Source organism: Diprion similis, chromosome 2, assembly GCF_021155765.1.
Source record: "Diprion similis isolate iyDipSimi1 chromosome 2, iyDipSimi1.1, whole genome shotgun sequence".
In the NCBI taxonomy this organism is placed as follows: domain Eukaryota; kingdom Metazoa; phylum Arthropoda; class Insecta; order Hymenoptera; family Diprionidae; genus Diprion; species Diprion similis.
In genome coordinates, this window is record NC_060106.1 from 728,901 (window position 1) to 737,479 (window position 8,579).

At 37.5% G+C, this 8,579-nt stretch overlaps 1 pseudogene; it reads right to left on the bottom strand.

Moving 5' to 3' along the window:
* Positions 1-5,355: 5,355 nt before the first annotated feature.
* Positions 5,356-7,513, bottom strand: LOC124416174 (annotated as a pseudogene).
* Between the last annotated feature and the right edge of the window lie 1,066 nt (positions 7,514-8,579).

Genomic DNA, 8,579 nt, shown 5'->3' on the forward strand with positions numbered 1-8,579 from the left:
TACTTTACGCGCGAGATATTCACAGCCTTGTCACATTTTGTGTACGTTGGTCGCCTTTTGTTAGCTGACAAAAATTACGTCGCGGGGCAATTGCGCTGACCAATGAGATTGAATTATCTGGCGCATGCGCAGTTCTTGTATAGTTTCAAGAGATTGTCCTGGTATATCCTGGACTATTACGATATTCTGAAGGTATCCTACATAAATCCAGGATCACGCTATGCCTATAGGATATCATATTGGTCGACTTGGTACAGAACATTCATAGGATGTGCGTGTGTGGTCGCGTGTGTATGTACGTGATGCATAATATATAACAGTTCATTCTGACATTGCATATAATATTGTCAGTATTTTTGACCGGTGTGTACATTTTTTCTGTGAATATTATTTCAAAATTCGCGCGTCCGTACGGCGCTATAATTGGTAATCCCATATGTGATACTTGGCAGTACCATAGAGATAGCGGACATGGAAGCGGTAAATAGCGGTAAGTGTTCATTTTTAATATTAAATAAATAATTGGGGCAATTCGAAAGTTGAATATCAATAACCTGAATTGTTGAATGCATTGGTAAAATTGTTATTAAATTCATTATAACTTTCATTTTAACATAGCCTCAAATCACACACGTGCAGCATCGGCAATTGTAATGATTTATGACGCTGAAGCTAGCTGCCGATTCGTAGCGGCCGATTCAGAAAACCAGTGTCTCTCATTCCGAAAAACGAAATTCATTGAATGCGGGTATTTCAAAACTGTAGAGTAATTGAACAGTGTGTAGAAGGCTTACTGGGATGGATACCATTTAGGAAAATTAAAATACATTGTGATCAAAGAATTATTGAATATACAAATGATTGTCCACGTCAACAATCACATATAAATACTCGATGGAAATGCGAAAAAAATGAGTTTGGACTTTGAAACATTCAGGATATACAATTTGAGTTACAGAAAAGAGAAAAAATCTTGAATCGTCGTGAAACGTTGCTTAGTTGCAGAGTGACGGTATTATAAGATAACAAATTCACAACTCTTCGAGGAAATGCGCTATGAAGATAAATTTTTTATATCGATCAGGATTTCCATCTTCTTCAAAGGCGTGCATGAAGCGAAATGAAACGTGGCATCATTGCAAACAATTCCTGGATTCCAATACGACCTCGTGATCAATAATTGTCGCTACATCAGTAGGAAATTTTATTTTTTCGTATCTAGGAGGACTTATGATTTTTTATCGGGGGTGGAACTTCGCGTTTCAAGTTAAACCTCATACCACTATTTTGGGGGTGAATCGAAGAAGATTTCTGAATTTTTTCATATTTTTTACACGTTTCCGAGTCGTCGGCCGCAGCTCGGGACTTAAAAGATTTCTATTTTTTCTCTCATTCGGGAGGACTTATGATTTTTCATCGGGGGTGGAACTTCGCGTTTCAATATGACACTTATACCTCTATATCGGGGGTAAATCAAGGGAGATTTTGGGTTCGATAAATGAAAAGCGCGTATTTAAAACACATCCATATTTCACTTTGTTCACGAACGGTCGCGCCTAGAAACTGGTTTCTATTATTTTCTTGATCTTCGAACGGCACTGTATTATTATATTTTTTTCTCAGTTTTTTTTCGTTTTATTGATTTTTTTTGAAATTTATTTTTTCTTTTTCTTATGTTTTTTTCAAGCATTATCTTTTTTTCTGGTTTCACCCGAATCTTTTTAAAATCTATTTAAATATTATACTGTAATTCTGAAGTAATTTATCAAGTATATAAAAACAAATACCTGAGGCATGCACTATACTCTAGTGTACTTGTCGCTTGTCCCGGGGTGGCTCTCGATAACTTTATGTATTTACTGGCCTGGGACTAAATTCGATGCGTACGTGAGCCGCGCCGTGGTAACAGGAGGAGGCAACAGAGTAGCGTTCCGGTCGAGAGAAAGAACAAGAAGGCAACTTACTACTGCGAATACTTCATTGTAGAGCCTAGCTCGTTTAGTGACCGTCGACCCTTTCTAAAATCGTCGTGTAATTTTTAAAAATGGGTGGTTAATTTTCTTGCAATGAAAAACAGCATACAATGAGTGCGTTCCATTATTATTGACTCAAAGCGCTCAAACCTGCGCGTGCTCAAAAAGCGTTCCATTAACAGTACAGCGCTCAGAGCGCCTCTAACGTGATTTATCAATGGAACGATTTTTAACCGCTTATAAACGTCTCGACCAACTTTTTGGCGCCAATTGTATTCCGAAAGATTGATGTATGTCTAGTGTCTACCATTGTCTACATGCGTAAATAGATGGAAATGGCAAATCAATGCGTACTATTAGCTGTTCGTAGTGTACTGAATCTATTGGTTTCCTCTGACAGTTCGTCTGATAGTGAAGAAGAATTGCTAGGTTTGTTTGTTCGTGACCCTCGCGTTTTAAGGCCCAGAGTTCTAAACTACATCGGGACAGTCAACGATGAATGTTCCGATGATGCATTTAAAGCACATTTCCGAATGACGAGAGCAACGGCACAGTTTGCATTAGATGACATCAAACACTTACTGAAAACTCCAGAACATGGAAAAGGACAACCACGAATTGATGCAACGAAACAATTTTTAATTGCTCTCTGGGTTATGTCAACACCTGACTCGTACAGGTAAAAATCTATGCTTAGTAAAATCTTGATCGCTTTGTTAATTATGTATTGTCTTGCAGATCAGTCTGTGAAAGGTTTGACATCGGGCGAGCAACTGCAATTCATGGTGTAAGGAGGGTGAGGGATGCTTTATATAGCAGCGCACAGAAATTTATACACTGGCCAGAAAACCCTGAGGAAATTTCGGCTGAATTTGAGGAAAAATGGGACTTTCCCAACATTGTAGGAGCTACCGATGGTACTCACATTCCTATATATCCTCCCAAGGTAGATCGGGAGGCATATGTCAATCGCAAGGGTCGTTTTGCAATTCAATTGCAAGTAATTTGTGATAGTCGCATGAGATTCACGCATTGCTATGCTGGTCAACCAGGATAGTTGCATGATCAACGCGTCTTCCGGCTATCTGAAGCCGAAGGAATTTGCAATAATGATGATAACTTTCCCAATGATAGCCATATAATAGGAGATGCTGCATACGCTATTCAGAAGCATGTACTTGTGCCATACAATGGGCACCTATCAGCTCGTCAACGAAATTTCAATTACCAATTATCTTCAGCTCGTATGGTGGTAGAACGTGCTATCGATTTATTAAAGGGGCATTTCCGAAGTCTTTTGGATCGTTTAGCTATGACTAGAGTCGACCTCATGGCAAAATATATTATTGCTTGCTGTGTTTTACACAATATTTGTTTATTACGAAATGATGATTTAAATATACCGTTAAGGATTGACGAGAATGACATAATCCCACCAAACTATGCAGCTGAAGCTGTCAGCAAGGCTGCAGGGATTGATAAACGACAGGTGATTACGAACACTTTAACAATGAACTACAATGTGCAGAGATAATACTTCAGAAATAAAATTTGTATTTCACCTTCAAATCATTCTGATTATTACTTTCCCAACCCGCTAAAACTCATTGTGAGTAAACAGATACATTTATATTTGGTAGGATTTATTATAAATTCGGATAAGATAGTAATATTACAAAATTTTCATCACTTATATCCAAAGCTAAAAATTCGATCGGTCCTAATGAAGAAGACGGAATGAGCTGTGCGGTGCGGAAAAAAATCTAAATCAGGAAAAACTAGTATAAAAATATCACTGATATATAAAAGTACAAAGAACAAAAAGATATACTTTTCAAAATTAGCACTGAGCCGTTTCCATTTCGAACTATCAAATTGTTAATCCCGTTATTTCGACCCCACGTATGATGAAAATTTAAAACTGTTTCTAGCACTATATCAAATGATATTTTTGGTTGTGCTGATTGTAGGTACGTGTATAAAACTTAAAATTATTAGTTGCATTAATTTCAGGTACATACATTACAAGAACTTAAAATTACTCATTACACTGATTTCAGGCATATGTATCATAAAAAATTAAAATTATTCCTTATATCAATATTAGGCACATTCATCACAGCAAAGTACGAACACATGTACTTCACGAACACATGGACATCAGCATTGTTCTAGTAGGATATTTGTATATTAATGAAAGTCAAGTCAAAATTGTTTGTTCTGTTGCATAAATTTATCCAGCAGTGCGCTTATTTTGCGAATTTCCTCCATTTTTTCCTCATGTTGCCGTTCCTTAGCTTTTCTTAAATTTTTTTTTTCCTCCACTAATTCTGCTAAATAATCCGCACTGCTCTTCTTCCGCATTTTTGTTTTTCCATCTGCAAATATTGTTAATTAGGAAGTAGATTCGACGGATTTAGCCGATACAGTCCGCTCTGGTAATAAGCCCTCTATCAATATGCCCGCTTCCCCTAATTCTCGCTCGAAGTCTACCCCCACGACTGACTAGCCTCGGGCTCACCTCGAGTTTCATATCCGTCTCTGTCAAAAGAGCCGCCCGCTGACTTAATGCAATAGCGTATATTTTCGCTGTTTCAACTTCAATTTATCATTATAATAATAATTGATTTTATTCGATGAAATAGAAGTTATGTATTTTGTGATTTGACTATATCAATATGTATTCTTAACACATTTGTAGGATAAATTATGATACTTACGAAGCTTTCTCAAAATAACAAACTATACAAAAAATTGAAATGATCCTATAAAATTTTATACATAACGAAAAATGGGCAGCGTAAAACAGAATGACGTGCAAAACTAATTTTTGTTAAATAAATATATACAGGGTGATTCAGTACCCGGGGACCACCGGGCACTGACGGATTCCTTGTGAAAAAATAAGACTAAAATTTCTCTTGACAATTTTTTTTTAAAGCAACGGTTTTTGAGTTAGAGCCGTTTGAAGTCCATCAATCACAGCGCACATGGGACCGAGCACGCGAGTCAAGTGCGAGGCTAGTCTAGTTGAGCCCGATGCAGCGTACGCTAGCCTGGCGCTAGACTCGTGCGCCTGGCCCTATCTGCGCACCGTCATTGGTGGACTTCAAACGGCTCTAACTCAAAAACCGTGGCATTAAAAAAAATTTTAAGGAGAAATTTTAGTCTTATTTTTTCACAAGGAATCCGTCAGTGCCCGGTGGTCCCCGAGTACTGAATCACCCTGTATATTATCAGTGGGATACATTTAAATTTTTGTAATTTTCGATATACATGGAAAATGAAAAATGAAAAAATTATCATGGACGCACTCCGGAACTTGCAATGGAAATGTATTATTATTATTATTACTATCAATATTCTAAAACTTAGGTATCATTCACAGTTCTTCAAGGACGTTGTCTTCATTAAGAACACTGATAGTGGAGGAAATGAAGGAAAAATCCATGGTTGATTCGCTGTTAGTTGGATTCGGTTGTACAAAAGGCTCCTCTGGATGATTTTCCGATTCTGCAGGTTCATTGACTTGTGCAAAAATTTCTTCTTTCGTCCATCTTTCTTGAGAAACTACATATAAGAAAACACGTTTTTCAAATATGTAATTCTTTGAAAACAATTTATAATTTTGTACTTTACATTCTCATTAGTCACAAAGTTACGACAAAACATTTTTTTCTTCAAATTTGTAATCAAAAGGTATTAAAATTCTTGTTGCAATATGTATGTTTGATGAACACTGTGATTAAAATTTACGTAAATATTTGATGAAACTCACCCCTTTCTGTTTTTTCTAACCACTCCGCAAGTGTTCCTTCATCAACAGTCTCGTAACCTTGAATTTTGTTAATGGATTGTAACAAGTGATTCAAATCGTCGTGGTACGAAAGGCCAGAGACACTTTCTGTCCCCACTAAAGATTCTGAGCCCAAAAGATCCAACAAAACGTCCTCATCGGTTTAAGTTCCTACATCTCGTTTGTCGATTGACCAGAGTTTTTTCCAGCTGCTGGCGATGGTTGCCGAAGATACTTTCTTCCAAGCTTCAGCGCTCCGAAAAATAGCGTCTTTGATTGTGACGGTTTTCAAAAAGTCAACCAATTGTATGGCTTTGTTTTGAGATTCCAAAATCGATTCTACCAATAGATTCTGGTAATGCATTTTTAGCGTTTGAAAAATCCCTTGGTCGAGTGGTTGAATAAGAGATGTGACGTTTGGAGGAAAGAAAGCCACCTCGATATCGTCGATTTTGATATATTTATGCGCTTCGCAATCATCAACAATCAATACCGCTTTTGGAGGTAAATTATTGGTCATCAAGAATCTCTTCACCCCGGGAATAAAGTGATCGCGAAACCAGTCCTCAAAACGTGTTTTGTCCGTCCATGAATTTTTTTGACTGTAGTACTTCACAGGCAGATCATCCTTGTTGATGTCTTTGAAGCATCGTGGATTCTTGTATTTGCCAATGAAAACCAGCGGTAATTTCAAGGATCCATTAACGCTAGTGCAGGCAGCTACCGTGACTCGTTCCAATTGTTTTTTTGTCCCTGAGATGCTGGTTCTGAATTTTGGAGCCAAAGTACGACTGGTTACTTGTTTAATATAGATGCCGCGCTCATCCATATTAAAAATCTGTTTTTTTTTGCAAGTTTTTAGTTACTACCATTTTTTGAATTCTTCTTCATGTGCTTGTGCTGCAGCGTCATCAGCCGACAATTTTTCTCCTGTGATTTTGAGGTTCCGAATTTGTTTTCTTTTTTTGAATCCAGATAACCAACCTTCGCTGGCTTTAAATTGGTCATTTTTCTGATGATTTTCTCTCCGGACCAAAGCTTGACGTCGAATCATCGGGCCAGAAACTGGAATTCCTTGGCCTAGGGTTTCAACTAACCATTGAAACACGGGCCCGTCCATTTCATCCGCAGTGGACTTCTTTTTTACTGTTTTGGTATTAGGCTTTTTCGCTTGTTAAATGATTTCTTCTCTCGCCGATTTCCATCGTCTCAAAGTACGATCGTTCAATCCATACTTTTCACAGATCACATGTGGGGGATGTTGATTCAATTCCTCCAAAATGTTTTTCTTTTCTTCGAAAGAAAACCTTTTTCTCATTTTTTTCGGCAAATTTTCCAGTGAATCTGAATTTTCAATTGGAGTCGCAAACACATCCTGAGAAACAACCTCGGCAAATTTTTTTGTATTCTTCCTTTTTTTTGTTCTATTTTGACGTTCCATTTTATTCTGAAATTAAAAAATGTATCAAGTTATTATCCCTAGGATAAGGCCTTCAATTACTGCAATCACTCTGACAATATTCAGATAAAAAAGTACCAAACGTTATGAGAAATGCAAATAATCAAAACTAGATGAAAATAAGTATGTATTCGCACAGTCATTTAAAAAAAATGCTTCTGTTTTGTGTAGAATATTTTATATAAAAGCATGCCATTCCATTAAAAATGTATACTTGCCGTATCTGACATAAATAAATACAAATAAATTAGCAAAACAGGCAGCCGAGCAGGCAGCTAAAGTCATCCGATGGCGTCGGGCTTATTACTGGAGCGCGAACTGAATTTTGACAGTGTGACCGCGCGTCAGTAGTGGGGTTACCCGAGTTCCAAGAAAAATACTCCCCTAACCGCCCATAGCCGGGCTTATTACCAGAGCGGACTGTATATGTAATTATTTATTTTGGAACAACGTTTCGGCCGGGCCCCGCCGGCCGTCATCAGGCTACAATAGAAAAATTGGGAGCTTAGAGGTTAAGCATACAAGAAAAACCTTAAAAACTAAAAATATGTGTATAACTGTGACCCTTATACTGGGTTATTCAGATAAACAAATGTTTAATCTTATTTCGAGCTCCTAAAAAGGAGGGATAGCGAAAAAAACTATCATCGTGAAAACGTCCACGTGTTTCTTGGACGGTTCACATTACAATTTGACAAAAGAATATAGTTATTTACAAGAACATGAGAAAGAAGATATGGTAATACATTACAGGTAAGTCAACAACAATTTTTTCCATCTTATTAAATGTTAGCGATCAATTAGGTATTAGAGTACTTACAAAAAAAGGATTGACTGCCTTGGCTAGATGTTATGCATTCGCCATATCGTGAGGAAGTGGCAGTGAATTCCGATGTAACTTCAAATCCCTCTGCAAATGGCGTAACCTGATATCGAGCTGTGATTGGATAGATCACCGCTCGATACCAAGATGGCACCAGATGGCGATGAAATTCGTCTGGGCGCGAAAATTCAAAGTTGTAATTTCATACTACATTCCGATGTAACTTGGCGATCGTCTTTCCGTAGGGGTAACTCGATATCGAGCTGTGATTGGCGAAATCACAGCTCAATATCAAGATAGCGCCTAGGGATGGTGATGCCATCAAACTCCGTGCGATTCAAAGACGTGAAATGTCGGAATACAAATGGCTTAGATTTTGTACGTCAGTCCTTTTGTTGCAAGTATTATCTAAGTTCTGTGTGATGTAAATCATTTCTTTAATAATACGTTTGTGTCAGTTGTTTTCGCAGGTAAGTATTGATGGGCTTACAAAATCAAAAACATGATCCTGGGTTAAACTATGGTGTG